Raw genomic sequence first — 18,512 nt, forward strand, 5'->3', positions numbered from 1 at the left:
AACCTGTCTCTGTTCTTCAAAGCTCTGAAACCAGAGGATGTGAAAGGGCAGGTTTCCTCTTGAGGACCAAAGCCAGAGCTTGCAGCCAACTTCCCGCCTGCATCTCCAAGGTTACTTCGATCGTCACACTTTGCCACTTGGCAGAGTGGCCTCCCCAGGCCGCTCCCTGCAGGGCTGGGCCACGTGTAAAAGGTCACTTCGTAGTCCTCTCCAGGCCTCTAGCAGCCTTGTGCTTTCCTTGTGTGTTAACACAACCTCTGAGGCTGGTCCCAGAGACCTGAAGACCCACTGGTCCCTGACTGAGACGGGCCACCTCGTAACTGTGTGTTCGGCACTCTCTGGCAAGGCTAAGCCAGATCTCAGACTCAGAGACTCTGTGTGGCCTGCACTGCCTGCCTCCATGACCCACTCCAGCCAGGAGAGAGGAGTGAGCACGGTCTGGTAGTTACGAGACTATGGTGAGGTCATAGGGGCTGTGGTTACAATAAGTCAAGAAGAATTTTTTTTGACTACTCTTGGCCTGACTAATAACAATAACTGCTCAGCTAAAGCTTATAACTCAGAGGCCCCAGGGCAACGCAGCCCTTGAGGACCTCGTTCACCTAGACTTCTTTCTATACATGCTGGTGAAGCCTGGAGTTCATCCTCAGACAATCTCTCATCTTTTCCGTTTCCTTTCTCTCCCTTGTCAGAACATCCAATCTCACGGTCTCCTCCAGTCTCATGGTCTCAGTGGTTAGGTCGCTTGTTCAAGGTCACGTAGCTAGGAAAGAGCCCAGTCAAGGATTAAACTGGAGTCCACTTGCTGTCAAAGCCTGTGCTTCTAACCCCTATTCCTGAAAGATGACTGCTTGAGAGTCTTACATCAATCTGAGACCGCCTCTACTCTGGGCTCCCAGGCGGGGTTAAGCGGCCCTGATGCAGCCAGTCCTCATCCACCAGCAGGCGGGGGCTGGCGAGCTCTGGCCCTGAAGTCCAGAACGGCCATCTTGTCCCAAGGGTGTGCCAAGCACCCAGAGCCAACACCAGACCCCAGTGGAGAATGGGGGCCTGGAGCAGATGCATTCACAGGATTTCACAGTGGCTCTTGGGGAGGAGGCCCCACAGTTATTTTGAGACAATCTTTGGCAATATCTGTGGTTAAACCCAAGTGTCATGGTGAGGGGTGCCAGTCACCCCAGATATGTGTGACTTTTCAGAGCTGGTGAGGTCTGTTATTTGACACCTTCTGGGTGTTGGTCACCAGTGAGAACGAGGCATGACTGAGCACAGGAAGCAATGCAGGAGCCCCAAATGTGTCTCCCCTCTCTGTTGACCCATATAGTGTGCAAGGGAAGTAATGTTCAGTGAGAGCCTACCACACGCCAGGCGCTTTCCCCCCACACTGCCCTTCGGTCACCCTGTGAGGCAGCTGTTGGTATCCTCACTTAGCAAATGAGAAAACTGAGGCTCTGAGAGCTTGCAGGTGGTGAGGTCCAGTTTCACATCGAGCCTGTCCATATCCCGAGCTCAGACACGAAGTATTGCTACACAGATGTTTCTTACGGGAAGACGAACACCCTTTAACTCTAAGGGAACTTTCTCTCTCAGGAAAGCAACATGTTTCTAACCAGATATGTCCATGTGCTATCCAAGTGGCTGAAACAAGAACAACAAAACAACTTTCCTATCTGGGAAAAAGTTTATTTATTGGGGAGCTCTGGACTTGGAGCAGACGTATGGCCTAGGTGGGAGGTGCCAGATTGGTACCCACTGTGGTGGCAAAAAACAAAAAAAAAAACAAAACAAAAAAACCCTTTCTTCCCATCCTAGAAAGCTGCTCTTCATGTCCTCTCCTGCACCCTGGTGGTGTTCCTTTAGGTAGTTGAAAATATTTATGACTACAAGAGTCTCTGCAGATTTCTCATGTTAGACTAACCTGGGGGCAGGGATTCACTAACCTGGTTCCTAAGCGCTCCGGCTGCTGGGAAAACCGAGATCAATTACAGGAATGGAGGCACGTAACTTGAGGAGCTCTAAAGCGGTCATCACAGTTATTCTTTCCCTACTTCATAGATTTTCCTGTCAATAGCTCTGCCATCAATTCACCGAGTCACATCTGCATCTCAGTTAATGCTAAATACTGGGATCCCCATCTGTGAAAAGGAAATAATATAAGACTCTCCAGATGAGCGAATCCTCCAGCAACAATCTGGTTTATCCCCCCAGTTCTAGGGACCACAAGTGCTCTCCATACGGTGAATGAGGGATTCCATTCTCGAAGGTGTTTCTCACCTCTCCTGTAAGCACTTCCCAAGGTCTAGACATCCCAAAAAGAAATGCTTTCTTATATCTGATTTCAGTTTCTCCAGGGAAATTCCAGCTCATGTTGTTCTCTGTGGAGATAGAAAATCCCTTTCACGAAAGATGCAAATACATTCAAACGACATTACAAAATTAGGAAACAAAAGTTTATAAAATATTCAATCTTACCAGCCCACCTTAATTTTCATTTCTCTGCATCCTCTTCCAAATGGTATCCATATGTACAAATATTTGCAATTATTATAATCCTAACACAAGGATCATTTTGTAGACTCCCTTTCTCATTAAAACACTCTTCATACACAAGCTAATTTGTATCTCTGTCTTTCAGGCAAATCCTCAGTAACATACTATCCTTCCTGCACAGATTATCCATGGAGTCCTCATCCATACTCTGGAAAAGATAGAAATTGTGCTTTTGTTGGAAGGGTGTGTGTGTCTGCCCAGTAAGAAGATGGGGTTCACTGAGCCCACCTACCTTGTCCCACCCTATCTTCCTTGAGCCCAACAATCTTCATGTATAGAATGGATGGCTGAGATTATGTCAAGGCTTTCTTAATTTTAGATTAGGGTCCCTGTCCCTTTCCTCTTAATCATCCTAGAGATGGACCCGTAATTCGTCTTAGTTTTCAGTACCCCTTGGCCATGAACCTTAATGGCTGCTGTATGTTGTCCTGGGAAGGGAGCAAAGAACTTCAGGGCTAATGCGTTCAACCTGACGTCCCACCCAGTCTTCACCCAAAACACTCATGTCAGTGTTTAGTATCTGCAAACTGAGCTCTATCTTGACATTACAGGTCTGCTAAGCTCTGATTCTATTGATACGTCAAGTTCCCTGAGGACAGCCCCCCACCCCCGACACTGATGTTTCCATTAGGAGACAGAATATGTATGGAACGCTCTTTCTATTTCAAGTGCTTTCAGTTAAACATCACACAGTCCGTGGCCAGGGGACAAGATTGTTCTCAGTATAACTCACCGCCTGCTGATTTGGAACCAAGACCTCCATTATGCTTTTAGTTACAGTTAAATAAGAGGGACATATGAGTCCCTCCCTGAGCATATCCTGGAAACTATTTTTTTTTAACAAAGACAGTAAAATTAGAGCACCAGCCCTCAGAAATAGGAACGAGAAAGGAATACATATCAACAGGAAAATAAATGCCAGCCCAGAATGACAAGCTGATTTCAGCTCATAAGCATAAGACCAAGAGAGACTCCACTCCACTCCACTCCACCCCCACATTCTCTTCCATCTGGTGCTGGGGAAAAGACTCCACCTCTTGACTTGGAACAACTCTTATTGGCAATCCAATTTCTGAGTGTCATTGTGTGCCCTTCTGCAAGCTTAAAAGCATGAGACTTTCTGGCAGAGGGCCCCGGGAGAGTTGCCAGACATCCTGATAAATAGGAATCATCCCGATTTTCAGTGTTTGACCACACATTTCAATGCCAGTCTTCTACACTCTTCTGATGTCCGCACAGACTTTTCCCAATAGTCAGGCACAGAGCCAAGATAATGAGTGAACATCTCTGCCCCTTCCTGTGTAAGTCCTGCTTCTCTTAAAATAATGGACAAGGAGGCTTGTTCATAATGCTGCGCTGGTGCCAGCTCACAGCAACTCATGAAAGCTGACTGTTAAATTTTCAAGAATTCTGTGAGCAGGTTGCTACCACCCTGATAGCTGGAAATCAGCCATGGTAAGATTATTTACACCACAGAAATTGGCAGATACTACAAATCTGTCCCAGTATTTAAACATTTACTAGCACATCACAGGCTTGCAACTGAATCCTTGGGATTTCATAGACATTCAGAAAGGGTTAGAGTTTGAGGCATTTCATTTTTTAATTCTCTTCAGAAAAGACCAGCAAAGATAGAAACAGAGTCCTAAAATGCTGAGATTGAAAGGAATGCTGGAGGCCACATAGTGAAAATACTGTGGCCAAGAGAGGTGACCAGAATGTCACATGGCCAGTTATGGACAAAGAGGACAAGACCCAGATCCCCCATGTCCAGGTCACTATTCTTTGCAATATCCCACACAGACTCCACAAAAACAGTAACAGCAAAAGACTGTCATTGCTTTCACTATATTGTTAAGGAAGTAAGTTTTCCCATCTTAAAGATAAAACATTTGATTTTCATCATGATTTTCCTTAAACTAAGAAGCTGGTGGGTCTAGAATTTCCCTCGCATTTCATGGAAAAGAGCCATTTCTTGCTTCACTTGAGATTTCCAGGTAGGGAGTGAGAGCTGTTCTGACCAGGAAGCCCCTGAGCAGGTGAAGCTTCTGCCTCCAGGCAACGGTCTTAGTCAGTCGGGCTGCTGCTGCGACACAGTACCACAGACTGGGTGGCTTACAAACAACATTTATTTCCTATCGTTCTGGAGGTTGGAAATCTGAGACCAGGGTGCCAGCACGGTCAGATTCTGGAGAGGACCCTCTCTCTCCATGTTGCAGACTGCTGACTTCCCTCTGGGTCCTCACATGATGGAAAGGGGACAAGAGAGCTCTCTGGGGTCCTTTTTTATAAAGGGCACTAATCCCATTCCAGAGGGCTCCACCCTCATGGCCTAATTACCTCCCACAAGCCCCACCTCCAAATACCATCACATTGGGGCTTAGGATTTCAACGTATGAACTTTGGGAAAGCACATTGAGTCCACTGCAGGGCTAGTTCAGGTTGCTGGAGTCTTAAGAGTTAGTATCAAAGAGACACCTCTGGGTTCAGGCAGTACTAAATTCCCTGAGCTCCTGCAATGCTGAGGAGATAAGGTCCCCACCCCTTCTTCTCCTACAAGCTGACCTGGCACAACTATCCTCAGGCCACCCATGCCTGAGGGACACAGCGACCAGAGTGTCAGGGGCCTGGGAAGCACGTCAGAATTCCTGCCTGTGAGGGCCCTAAATCGTCACCCCCCAAGGGCTCGGGGAGCTGGGTAGGGAAGGGACTGCTACTCCCACTTTGTGGCTTGTGGCAGAGGAGGTACAGCAGCTTTTCCAAGTTTATAAGAAAGATAGAGGCGAAACTGGGAACTTTTGACTTTCTGGATTTATTTAGGCTGAAAAATAATTGAGAGCATCTCAAAGAATAACAGAGAAGTGCTAACGAGCTAATTAGCACTTATGCATTGTTTGCTAATAGTTCACACGTGACCAGAGTACCTGCCATTAGAACTTAGAAGTTTGTTCTTGACACTTAATTAGAGGATTAACTATTCAAAGGGAAAAGTTAGGTGTTAGATTATATGGGTGACTTTACAAAACATTACAGAGTATTTTATTTTAAAAAGTACTTTTGAGCCAATCCAGTCCGAAACTGCTGATGCTCTTGTTCCTCCGCTTGAAGTAAATGTAACCACTTTTGTTAAACATGTCATCAGCCGTGTGGTGACAGACATTTTTAATACATCCATAGCACCCAGTCAAGAGTTGACTCCACCTCCTTGAAGCTAAACTTTGTGACTTGGATCTGTTTCAGCGAAAGGAAATCATTATTGCGCTCTAAGCACTCGGGACTGGATTGCTGGTTGCATTAAGTTCAACATTCAGTGAGCACTTACCCTCTCCAGGAAACAGCCAGCTTCTCAGACTGTAAGGTACTTATGTGTCCTCTTGTTGAGGGGGTGCTCCCTGCCAAAATGCAGATTCAGACAAGCTCCCAGGTGATGCCGATGCTTCTGGTCTTGGGACCAAACTTCAAGTAGCACAGAGCTAGACGATAGAAATAAAATGATCAACAAAGTCTTCACAACTTAGGAGCTTCCAGATACACACATGGGCAATTTCAGTACATGTTGGTACTACAGCAGAGACACCAAATGCCCATGTGCCAGGGCATCAAGAAGAGACATCTAACAGCCAGGGAGGGAGAGGTGCCAAGGAAGTCTTCCTGAGAGAAAAGGAGGAACAAACCAGGGATGACTTTGATTCTCTGGCTACAGTGTTTAGAATTTTTTTAATTTCATGTAGATTTACTTCATATAGATGTAATTATTTAATCACACATCACACCCACACACACTCTATTCTGTTTACCACTATATCCCCAACCCCAACAGTGCATATGGAAGGTGTTCTATAAATATATATTGAATGAATGGATTGGTTGGAGGTTTATGATGGGTGCCAGGGAGACCTATTAGAACGCTTGTGGAATCATACAGGCAAGAAAAGAGGAAGCCTAAACTAAGGTCTTTGTAACAGAGGTGAAGAGATAATGGTTGAAAAACACCTAGGAAGCAGAATCAATAGGACTTGGTGATTGAAGAGAGATAGAACACGGAAGGAAAGAAAAAACAAAGATGGCTTGATGACTTCTATCTTGTGTATCTAGTGAGTGGCACTAAATGATGTAGAGAATCCCAGAACTAGAAAATGATGAATTCAGTTATGGATATGACGAATTTGAGGTTCTTCTGGAACACCCAGGGATGGAAATGAATATATGGGTCTGGAGCTTGGGAGAGATGTCCGTGCTGAAGGTATACATTGGGGAGTTATCAGTCTCCAGATGCTCAGAGAAAATATATACAAGAGGAAGATGGATGCACAACATAAGATCTTGGGGTACACCAACAACTAGGTGATGGGTGAAGAAAGCGGAGCTCACAGTGGAATAGTCAAATAGGGATGATGAGAACCAGGACATTCTTCTACGTGTCATGGAACATAAATGTTTCCAGGAAGCAGAAGTGATGAATGGTGCTAGATTTAGCAGAGAGGTCAAGGGAGGTAATGAATAGAAATTGTCCATTGGATTTGGCAATCAGCGCTCCTGGGCTCCTAACATTCAATAGAACTATGTAGGTGGAAGTCAAACTACAGTAAAATGAAGACTGAATTGGAGAGGAGGAGATGAATAAAAAATAAGTCTTTCAAGAAGTTTGAATGAGACTAGAAGGAGAAAGAACAGCAGCTAAAGAGGTCACAGGAGGTTGTGTGAGCATGTTTTTAATGATGAGAATGATTTAAATCAGTATGTTTGTGTGCTGAGGGTAAAAAGCCAGTAAAGAGGGGGAGGTTGGATGTAGGAGAGGAGAGCTGAGTGGTGGAGCCAGAGCCCAGAGATGGGAGGGGAGGGTTAGAGGATGTCTGGGACACAGGTGGCAGGACCGACCTTCAGCAGAAAGAGGAGTATTTTATTCTCTGCGTCAAGAGAGATGAAGGGAAAGGTGGAGAGAGATAAGTAAATGAGATTAAGAAAATATAATGGCCTCAACTTTCTCAGTAAAATAGGCAGTAGTTTAGATTTTTTTTAACATAAGCAGCAACATAAGTAGGAGCCTAGAAGTCACGTCCTGGTGCCTGTGCATAACATACTACAGGCTGGAGGCAGGGAGACCCAGGAGGAGATTGTTTTAAACCAGCATAAACAGTAGAAAATAAGAACCAAGAAGACTCATAATGTTGCATGGGAGGCAGAGTGCAGCACCACCTCCCCTCATCTCACTGGGACGTGTGCATCCTATTTAAGAAAGCTTTGCCAAACTCAAGATCACTAAGATCTTTACATACGTTTTTTTCTAGAAATACTATAGTTTCAGCTCTGGTATTTGGGTTGATGACTGTCTTTGTGCAGATTGTGTGAGGTAGGGGTTAAGGTACTTTTTCCTTGTGTTTTTTTTCTTGGTTTTGGTTTTCTGTTGAAAAGATTATTCTTTCCCAATTGAATTGCCTTGGCACCTCTGTTGAAAATCAACTGACCATATGATATTGACATATGTGTGTGTCTATTTCTAAGCTCTTGATTCTGTTGCACTGATCTACACATCTGTCTTTATGCCAACACCACACTGTCTATATTGCTATACTTCATAGTTCTTGAAATCGGGTAGTCTAAATCCTCCAACTTTGTTCTTTGTAAACGTTGCTTTGACTATTCCATGTTCTTTGGATTTCCTTATAATTTTTATAATTGGCTTGTTAATTCCTACAAAAACAGCCTGCTGGGATTTTAATTAGGTTTACTTTGGATCTATAAATCAATTTTGGAAGAATTGATTTCTTAACAATATTGGTTCTAATTCATAAACATGACATCTCTCAATTTAATTCAGGAGTTCCTTAATTTTTCACAGCAATGTTTTATAGTTTTCAGTGTATAGATCTTTTACATCTTTTGTCAAATTTGCTCATATGTACTTTATACTTTTGATACTATTGGCATTTTTAAAATTCAATGTCCAATCACTAGTATATAGAAATGCAATTACCTCTTTTATCAATCTTGTATCCTACAAATACAAGATATCAGTAGCTTTTTTGGAGATTCTTGGGGTTTCCTACATACAAGATCACACTGCCTGTGAGTAAAAACTATTTTACTTCTTTATCTAATCTGTCTGCCTTTTATTTCTTTCACTTTCCATACTGCACCAACTAGAACCTCCGGTACCTTGTTAAATAGGAATGATGAGTGCAGAGATCTGCCTGGTTCCCTGTCTTAAGGAGAAAGAATTCAGTCTTTCATCATTAAGTATGATGTTAGCGGTAGGTGTTTTGGAGACATGTAGATTTCCTATTAGGTTGAAGAATTCCTTTCTATTCCTGGTGTGCTGAGTTTTTATTATAATGGATATTGATTTCATGCATCTGTTGTTTTATTCTTATATATTCTCAATTTCCACCAGTAAATCACCACAAAAAATTTTTACTAGGAAGGACTTCTGTTACTCATAAAAGATACTTAATTGTCAGTGTTGCCAGTATTATTTACAGGGCTTATCGGATAGCAGAAGAGTCAAGTGGGAATTTTAAATCGTAACAATGTCCATGTATTTGATTTTATGTGATTTTACGTAACTTATTGTCTGGTTTATTTGAGTCATGAGCACTTTAGAAAGCTTCATTCTGATAAATAATGGTTTGTTAAATACCAATTTAGATCTTTGAAAGAAAGAATTCTCATGAGTGATAGTTCATAGAAAATGGAATTCTCAAAGCTCTACTATACCTAAAACTCACCTGGGTAAGGTTGAATCAGGCTTGCACAAGAGCCAAAGAATCTTGAATACCTTACACAAACTTTGAGATTAGTTTTCTTTGGAAGGGAAAGTTTGTCTGGGCTCAAAAGTAAAAATAACTTGACCCTCAAAAGAAGTTAAATGTATTCCATCACGTAAACAGCATATCTAGATTTGGCAAGATGCCTCCTTATCTTGCTGGGGACTCAGTCCACAGAGATGAAATAAAAATGGTTCATACTCATAAGCACTCAGGAGCCACCGCAGCAGAGAGTTGCCACCACAGCGAATACATGAGATATCCATTAGCCACAACTGGGTTGTTGTGTGAAAGTGGGGAATAAAAGCCTTGCCCCCGGCAGTGACTTCTTTCCCCCCTTCTAGACAACTCCAGCCCTGTTCAAGGCTCAGCCTTGCACTTGCCTAGAGAAAATGATGTAAACCCCTGGGGAGGAATCTTTCCTTACTCCCAAATTCACCCCATCCACAAGCGGATCTCTGGGATTTCACTCACGGAGAGCCTTGATGATTTGGGCTGGAAGAGTCAGGAAGGAGAATGGGTCAGACCACTCTTCTGGGCTGGAATCCCCTTGAGAGCTGCCCTTCTGACAGCCCATTGCTTCTTTGGGCAGTTCTGATTCAAAGAACAGCCATCTTCCCACTGGGCCAAAAACAGAACGAAAAAACAAAAAACACATCTCCCTGTATGTTCCACCCAATGGTCCCAGTTCTCCCTCTGGGCAGCATGCTACTGCGCGGGTCTATCCTTCACAAGAGTAGAGGGCAGTTCCCCAGGACTTGCTTAATCTGCTCTTCACTCTTCACTGATCCAGATGTATCCCATTACGTCTAGATGTTTCTTAAAGCAAGGAATCCAGGATCACCTGTAAGAGCTCCAAGGGAAGTCTGAGCCCCATGGAGTCAGATTGGGATTTACGCCTCTTCCGTGCTACACATTATGTTCACATTAATGCAACCTTCCCAAGGCAAACACATCACACCATTCATTCTTTTTACAATTAGTATAGAACAGTCCAATGAAACACATCATTCCAGTAAGAAGCAATTCTTTAAAGATGCAAATACCTCTGGAAGAGTTTACAAGTAACACTACAGAGAGAAACCTAGCTGTGAATTGATTTCTCAGATCTATTTCCTCTGGGCCAAGTCTGACCACTGGGCACCAAGAGAATACTCAATCTGAGGAGGAAAGAGGTACATTTTATGAGAACTGAAGGAACCAGGCCCACTGGGGTACCACAGGGTACAGAAGGAAGGGGAGGGGAGGAGGGACACAAAAAGAGGAAGGGGACCATGTCAAGGACAGAGTCCAACTTTTCTGTAGTGTTCCCAGGGGTTAGAATTGCCTGAGCAGCAAGCCAGCTCTCTTCCCCATCTTTCCAGTCAGTTCCCTAAGAACAGAAATCCGCTCACTCAATCTGCCTTCTTGCACGGGGAAAAGACTATTCCCATTGCTGGGTTCAGCAAATTCAAGTCTCACACCCTCTCCTGACAGGTTCTAATCCAACCCCCTTTTCTCTTTAAGCCTTTTTAAAATGATCTCTTCTTTTCTCCTAATCAATACAGTCATAAACAACTGGTGGCTCCTTAGCCAAGGACTCAATGATGGGGGGTGGGCGGCGCAGGGAAAAACCAGACAGACCACCTCCGGGGCCCGAGTTACATCTGTTGTATGGCAGCCACAGCATCACGGAACCAGAAGGCCATCACTGCAGTCAAGCTGCTGGATTCATGGGGCTTACACCGGCGCCTGGAAAGATAAGGCACAGGCACACGATGACCTCGCTACTGAAGGATCAGGGGAGGGAGGAAAGGAGAGTAATAGACTTTGAGCATCTCCGGGCACAGGCTGGGTGCCGTACACATGTTTGACGCACACACTAACCTTGCGGGCTAGGCAGTATAATGCCACTTCACAGGGGAACTCACAGAGGTCACGCTCACTGACCTTGCCCAAGGCCACACAGCTAATGGATGGATGAATGAGATTTGAGCGACGCAAAAGTCCGTCATATTGCCACCTTGTTACACAGCCCCCTGGACTCAAAAAGAATTGCATCTGAAGCCATTTGTTCCATTTGATTCTTGGTTGTCAAACCTCGACACCACATGCTAAAAACCACAGACACAGCTATGTAATCCTGCAGCGCTGAGGAAGAAAGAAGCTAACGTTAAGAAAAGGCCCCAGTTCTGCTTTAAGTCTGTCAGGCAGACTCACAAATGCCTCTAGGGCCTGGGAGTAAAGGTTTGCATCTACAAGCCAAGAAGCCACCAAAGGGTGAGCAGAGGGAGGGGACCAACAGTTACATATCGCGTCCAGGTGCATCGGCCTTATGTGGGCAGAAGCAGTACCATCACCCCACACTTCCAAAGCAGTGATGTAAAGCAGACACACGTGTACACACAGACATTCACATTCGCAAACAATCCTTCACTGTGGCTTCGCTTCCCGTCTCATTTAGGTACATAAAAAAGACACAACTTTGCCCCGTTTGCATGGGAGGGTGAAGCTTGGTGTCGGTGGGAAGGTGGGAAGGTAGGAAGAGAAACGCAAAGAGCTGGGGTGACCTGTGGTTGGAGGGACGCCGTGATCAGCAGACTGGGAGAAAGAAAAGGGGAAGGAGTGGTTGACAGGCCTCCCCCACCAGGAGGATCTGGAAAATACTAGTTCATAGTGAACCCCGGACTATTTACTCACTATGAAGTAGTAACCAGCTGGTTCCAAACACTTGTGCCCGTGAGAGAAAAAGGAAGCAATTTAGTAAAGCCATTGACTCTTATTAATTCCTAGGGCCAAATTAAACAGCACATTTGTCTCCTGGTGATTCTCCTATTAGAACACACAAAGGATCTTAAACAGTTTGTTAATACTTTGTGAGGTCAGCTTACTGTAGATAAAATACGTGAAAGAAGTCCCTCCCCCTCAACAAAACCCCCTGAAAGTCATAGTTGGACTCAAATAAAAATAAAATAAACATCCCTGTGGAGCAGTTGAAAAGCAAAGCAATCAGAACTAAGGAAAGGACACAGGTTACTGAGCCACAGAGCAGCAGGGGCGGCGACCGCTTCAGTGTCTCTAGGCAGGTGTGTCAGCCTGCTGGGCGGCCACGACTAAGGACCACAGACCGTGGGCTTGAACCGCACAAGCTCATCTTCCCATGGCTCCAGAGGCTGGGAGTCCCACATCAAGGTCCAGCAGAGCCATTTCTGGTGCCAGGTCTCTTCCTGACTTGTAGACACCTTCTCACCCTGTCCTCACATGGCTCGTCTTCTGTGCTGGCAGAGACAGAGAGAGGAGAGGGAGCGCCCTGGCATCTCTTCTTATAAGGGCTCCACCCGTAGGACCTCAATTAACCTGCTGCTCGGAGGCCCACCTCCAAATCAGCCACACGGCAGGGGATAAGCTTCAACACACGACTGTGGAGGGGCACACGAACATTCAGCCCGTAACAGAAGGGACTGGCCTCCCGTTCCCTGTTGGAACCTGGTGTGGGGCAGGGATTTAGGGACGGGGAACATGAGAGTTTCCTGCCTTGTGAAAAGAAGCTGAGAAACAAGGCCACGGACCTGCTGCCTGGGACAAAACCAAACTCCAAGCACAGGAATTAAGCTGTATCATCCCCCATATTTCCATGCGGCAGGAACCTCAAAATATCATTGTCAGACCTGATTCTGGACTCAGAGCCTGAAAGGCCAGGTGGAAGCAGCAGCAAAAATCATAAAACTCTAGATGTGAAGAGAGCAAGAAAAGAAATAAACACAAATCTTCTGAAGATGGCCCCACAGGTGCCTTTCATGAATGTTTGTGTTTGTTGCATCACTGTGGCACCCACCTCCTTGAGGGAGATGCCCAGCTACTGCTTTTTAGGCTTCTTTTCAAATATGTGCCTTGGAGTGCTATCAATCTTCCTTTAAGCAAGGCTTCAACTGCATCCACAAGTTTTCATCTGTCATATTTTCATTATGACCCAGGTCAAAATACTTTCATTTTTATTGTGATGTTTTTCTTTGATGCATGAGTTATTTATGACAGTATTCTCGATTTCCAAATCTAAAGAATTCTGAGTCCTCTTTGTTGTTGTTTTTGTTGTTGAGATTTAGCTTAATTACCCGGGACAGGAAAGCATGTTCTGTAATCTTAACGCTCTGAAATGTGCTGAGACTTCTTTTAAGGCCCAAGATACAGTTTGAACAAACAACAGCTCATATGTTGAAAGCTTACAATGCACTCTTAAATCAGATGTAGATTACAGAGAGAATCATCAGCAAAACTGTAAAATATTTTGACCTGAAATGCAATGAAAATCATGCATATGAAAATTTCTGGGTGTGGTTTAGGTTGTACTTGGAGGCAATTTAGAGCTTGAAATAAATTCATCATAATTTAAAATAAATAAGAAAAAGACTGAAAATAAAAACCATGGAAGTCCTAAATTTAGGTCAGGAACAGCACAATGTTCACATTATCACCTCTGTCATTCAGTACTGTCTGTAGTTTCTAGCTAACGCAATAAGGCTTCCTTAAAAGGTATTCTTAAAAGAAACAAAAAGAGTAAGAACTGGAAAGGAAGAGGAAACTATCTTTGTTTGCAGATGTTAAGATTGTTAAGAAAATAAAATAGAATCCATATATACTCTATGATATCTAATAAGAGAATTCAATACGATATTGGATAAAAGATCAACATAGAAAAGTTAATGGGCTTCCAATAGCTACACAAGTAGCAAATTAGAAAATATTCATCCAAAACAGGATTTCATGCAAGCGGCCATAAAAATGGTAAGCTTCTCAGTGGGGAGAAATATAACAAAATATGTACAAAACGTTCTAGGAGAAAATTTTATGATGTATTGTTTGCAAACATAAAATTTGTAATTAAATAGAGATATAAACCATGTTGATTGATGGAAAGACTCAATTCTTAAAGATGTCAATTCTAACCAACACGGTTCAATCAAAATCAAATGGGCTTTTTTCACAGAATTAGACAAGACAGTCCTAAAATTCATAAGAAACTACAAAGGGCCATAGCAAAGACTGAAGAAAATAGTTGGAAAGATTTACTCTATCAGACATCAGCCTTATAAAGTTATAGTCATTAAGACAGCATGATGTGAGCACAGAGAAAGCTAGACTGATAGAACACATAGATGAGGTGCAGACACTGACCTGCCAGATGGTAGGCATGGCTCTTCCAATCAATGGGGAGAAGATGGACTAACCAGTAGGAGTTGGGACAATGAGTTGTCTAAATGGTAGCTTATACCATTCACGAAAGTCAACTTCAGATGGACTAAAGACCTACATGTGAAAAACAAAACTTCAAAACTTTCAGAAGAAAATACAGCATTATGTCTTTAAGACTTAGAGGTAAACAAGACACACAAAATAAATAAATCATAAAGGAAAATATTAATAAATTTTACATTAAGATGAAATGAACTTGTTCAAAAAAAGACAAAATACAGCAAATAGATAAGGTATACACTGGGAAAATATATTTGCAACATGAATAACCAATAAGGGCACAATATATAAAACATACAAGGAGTTTCTAAATCTCAATTAGTAACAGAAAATGTAGACTTTAAAATTTGAAGTTGAGCAGAATAATCTATAGTAGTTAAAATCAATCAACTAGACCTCCATCTGTCAACCTAGATAAATCTGAAAGCATAATGTTGAGTGAACAAAGCAAATTGCCATGTGGTACTCACAGCATATAATTTATTGAAAGTTTTAAAACAAGTAAAATAACAGTCTATATTATTTACAGTTACACACCTATAATTATGGTATAGGAACATGCACTAAAAGTATAAACACCCCATTGAAGATAGTGGCTACCGCTCCTGAGAGAGGGGTGGGGAAGGAGTATTGACACTGAGTGTTTCTGATGTGTCTGACATATTTTATTTCTTAAAAGATAATTTCCATTTATCTAAAATTACATACGTGTTCTATTTATCTGTGCATAAAGAGACATCTGAAAGGAAGTTGACCCTAACAGATAGTGGATTTGGGGTGACTTGTAGCTGCATGTTCCCCTTAAAACTTCTTCAGGATCAAACTATACACAGAGTGAAAAACATATTGTCATTTTTTGAGTAATCTCACAACAGATTAGCAATAAATGGGAAGATTTATAATACCTAAGCTGGGTGCTCTGACTCTATTATCGATCATGTAAATTGGTGCAACTTTTCTGAAGAACAGTCTGGTGATACACATAAAATTTTTAAATGTGCAAACCCTTTGGCTTATTCATTTCTGGAATTTGTCATAAGGAAATAATGAAACAAGTACAAACAGATGCATATACAATAATGTTTGTTGCAGGATTACCTATAAAAGCCAAAAAAGTAGCTTTTAGTTACTAGACAATAGATTCAGAATTGACCGCTGAAAACTGTTTCCTCTTATTTACAGAAGTCGTGGTATATCTATCCAGGGGAACACCATGCCACCATTACACAGGAACCTACAAGTCTATATTTATTGACATGGGAAAGTGCCCAAAACACATTATTAAGTGGAAAAGGTTAGAAAGCAGTAAATGTAATATTTTATTCATTACATTTCTTCAGGTTGTAAGCAAAGGGAATTGATTCTGGCTCACATAAGCAGAAAGACAGAATGACGAGGAGGAAGGGGAGGAGGAGTGAAGAGGGGAGGGGAGGAATTTACTGGAAATATGCTGAGGCTATTTCATGGATGAAGAAAGAATAAAACAACTAGAAACAAGAGCAGGACAGAAGACAGCATAGTTTCAGAGACCTCAGCAGAAACAAATTTCCAAATATTCTAAGTTGGTCTAGATTGGCTCAGATGTCTACACCAAAACCAATCAGTTTTGGTTCATCAAATAACATAAACATGCGATTTTATGTTTATATAAGACCTACCCAATTCTGATTATTGGGATGTTCCCAGAGTAAGACAAATTTTTATGCATGAACTCAATATTATCTATTTCCAGTATGATCCCATTTTTGTAATATGTGTGTGTGTGCATTTCATGGTGATAGAATAGTGAATGATGTTCATTTTCTTATATACCTTAATGTGTGTCTTTTTTTTCAATGAACATGTATAATTTTTATAATTTAAAAAAGCAGTTTTCCTTTTGGGGGAAAACCAGTCACTTTAGAATGTGCTAACATATTTTATGAGGCCCTGGACAGACCTGACAGCCAGAAGGTGCAAAGCTTTCATCAAACGCTCTTAAGAAAGGAAAGTAACCACTGGCTCTTACCTCTCCTCTCAGCTGTCTGCTCACCTCTGCTTCCCTGTCAATCACCCAAATACAAGTCCTTGATACAAAACAAAGAAGAAGTGATTATCCTGGAAGGTATAGAGTAAAAGTAAGGACAATAGACCCACATCATCCCAATAGAAGGAAACAGTTGTCAGCTATCAGTTCTGAAATCAACATCTGGTAATTCAATCCTTTGCAAAATCTAGAGGCTTTGTGTCTATGTCCTTCTCTACTACAGATTCACAGAAGATGGTTTTTAGTTGCTATTTCCTCTCTCTTTCTTTTATATGTACACATTGCAGGAGAAAAAAAATTCAGATATCCTTTTAAAAAATTTTAAGCACCTTTTGTGCCTGTTTTGGAAATTTTCACATGCATCCCATGAATGAATATTCATTTGACAAACATTGACCATCATCTCTACAAGTCAGATCAGCTCAGGCTTTGGCATCAGTATGTTTTGCGTTTGAATTTTAGCTTTGTTTTTACTATTGGCATGTCTGAAAGAAATCACATGACTGTTATGAGCTTTTGTTTCTCAATCTGTCGAGGTGTCATTGTGAGGAGTTACTGAGGAGACAGATGGGTATGAAGCTTTAATCTCACACACACATAAATTGTAGTGCACATGTCTACCTTCCCCTCTGGATCATTAGAAAATTAAGGGAAGAAATTATAGCTTCTTTATCTTTGCATTTCCAAGGCCTAGCACAGCGCATGGTGATGACAGTGGGGAGGGGGTGTGGGTGGAAAATAGAAACAGGGACAACCATTTGTTAAGCTGTACTAGGCACTGTTCTAAACGTATACTGTCTTTAACTCCTTTTACTTGTCTACACCGCCAACTGTACTCCAATCATGTTTAAGCAATCCTATATATTTTGTGCCTAGAAGGCTGCCAGGTTCATAGTGGGACCCCCAGGATTATTTGTAGAATTAATACATTCAGCCAGCCAGCCATATGCCCTTGTATTCAATCACCATCTCCTCTTCTCATGTCAAAGGTGCTCTTCCCAATAGAGACAAAATGCGGGTGGGAAGTCAGATGTTAATGTTGAACCATTGGAGAAACTGAGGCACAAAGCTATTAAGTGGCTCAGAGTCACTCACCCCCAAGTCAAGGGTAAAGTGTCACTCCATGCACCCGTATCCAATCCCTATCCAGTTTTCAACCAAGTGAGAAAAGAAGAGAAAGTCCCTGGGTGTGAGATGAGGAGTAAACATGCCCTGAGATGAGCAGAAGGACAAAAGAGACTGTTCACCAACCTCCATGGAGCGGAACGACAGGAGACATTCTGAAATGGGAGTGGAAATTACTACCTCGAAATTCCATATTTAACCTAAAAGCCAAAGGGTAAGTTGCCCTGTTGGAGCGAATTCCTAGGAAGTGATTGGTGAGCACCTGTCTGGGGCCTCCCAGATGTGTCCGCCTTCAAGGCGCCATCTGCTCCCAGGGGACTCGGGGACCACCACAGGCAGCCGTGAGCACGTCCACTTTCTCAGGAACAACAAATGGAAAAGAGCCATTTTGCTTCTCAGATCAGCTTTTGTTTCTGTAATTCCAGGATGTGCTCAGGCTGTCCAAGGCTGTGTCAGAACACAGGTCATGTGTTACTCCAGGGGTGAGGCCGCTCTTCTTTCTACTGATAATGAAAACAAAACAAAAAAATAAAGATTGGAGAAAGTGTTCAAAACGTTGTTGGTTTATTTTATGGAAGAGAAACTCCATGCAAAGATAAGAAAACTGAGAGGACAGTGTAGAATTAAGTGCTGCTACTGAAATTTAGGATCAAGAGTGCCTACAGGGACAGTTTCTGCTCAGAACAATTATCATCCCATCTCTCAGAAATGAATCTCTTTGTCACAGACTGCACCCCAACCCTGGCAGCTCCTTCACAGATCTATGCCAGTGTCACAAGGTAGCAGATGGGGTCTGTGTTACCTGGCCTCACAACTGG

At 42.6% G+C, this 18,512-nt stretch overlaps 1 long non-coding RNA gene across 3 annotated transcripts in view; it reads right to left on the reverse strand.

Annotated features, from left to right (window-relative positions):
- Nucleotides 1–1,623: 1,623 nt before the first annotated feature.
- Nucleotides 1,624–18,512, reverse strand: part of LOC135321659 (uncharacterized) — a 103,304-nt gene continuing 86,415 nt past the window's right edge. Inside the window, exons 2-4 of one of the 3 annotated variants that reach the window (XR_010381583.1) lie at nucleotides 5,873–6,023; nucleotides 2,481–2,698; nucleotides 1,624–2,375 (exon numbers count right to left, since the gene is read on the reverse strand). This is a non-coding gene — a long non-coding RNA (uncharacterized LOC135321659). Of the gene's footprint in view, nucleotides 2,395–2,472; nucleotides 2,699–5,872; nucleotides 6,024–18,512 lie in introns of all 3 variants that reach the window. The other 2 variants (XR_010381581.1, XR_010381582.1) reach the window with 2 other exon arrangements.

Source organism: Camelus dromedarius, chromosome 7, assembly GCF_036321535.1.
Source record: "Camelus dromedarius isolate mCamDro1 chromosome 7, mCamDro1.pat, whole genome shotgun sequence".
Lineage (NCBI taxonomy): Eukaryota > Metazoa > Chordata > Mammalia > Artiodactyla > Camelidae > Camelus > Camelus dromedarius.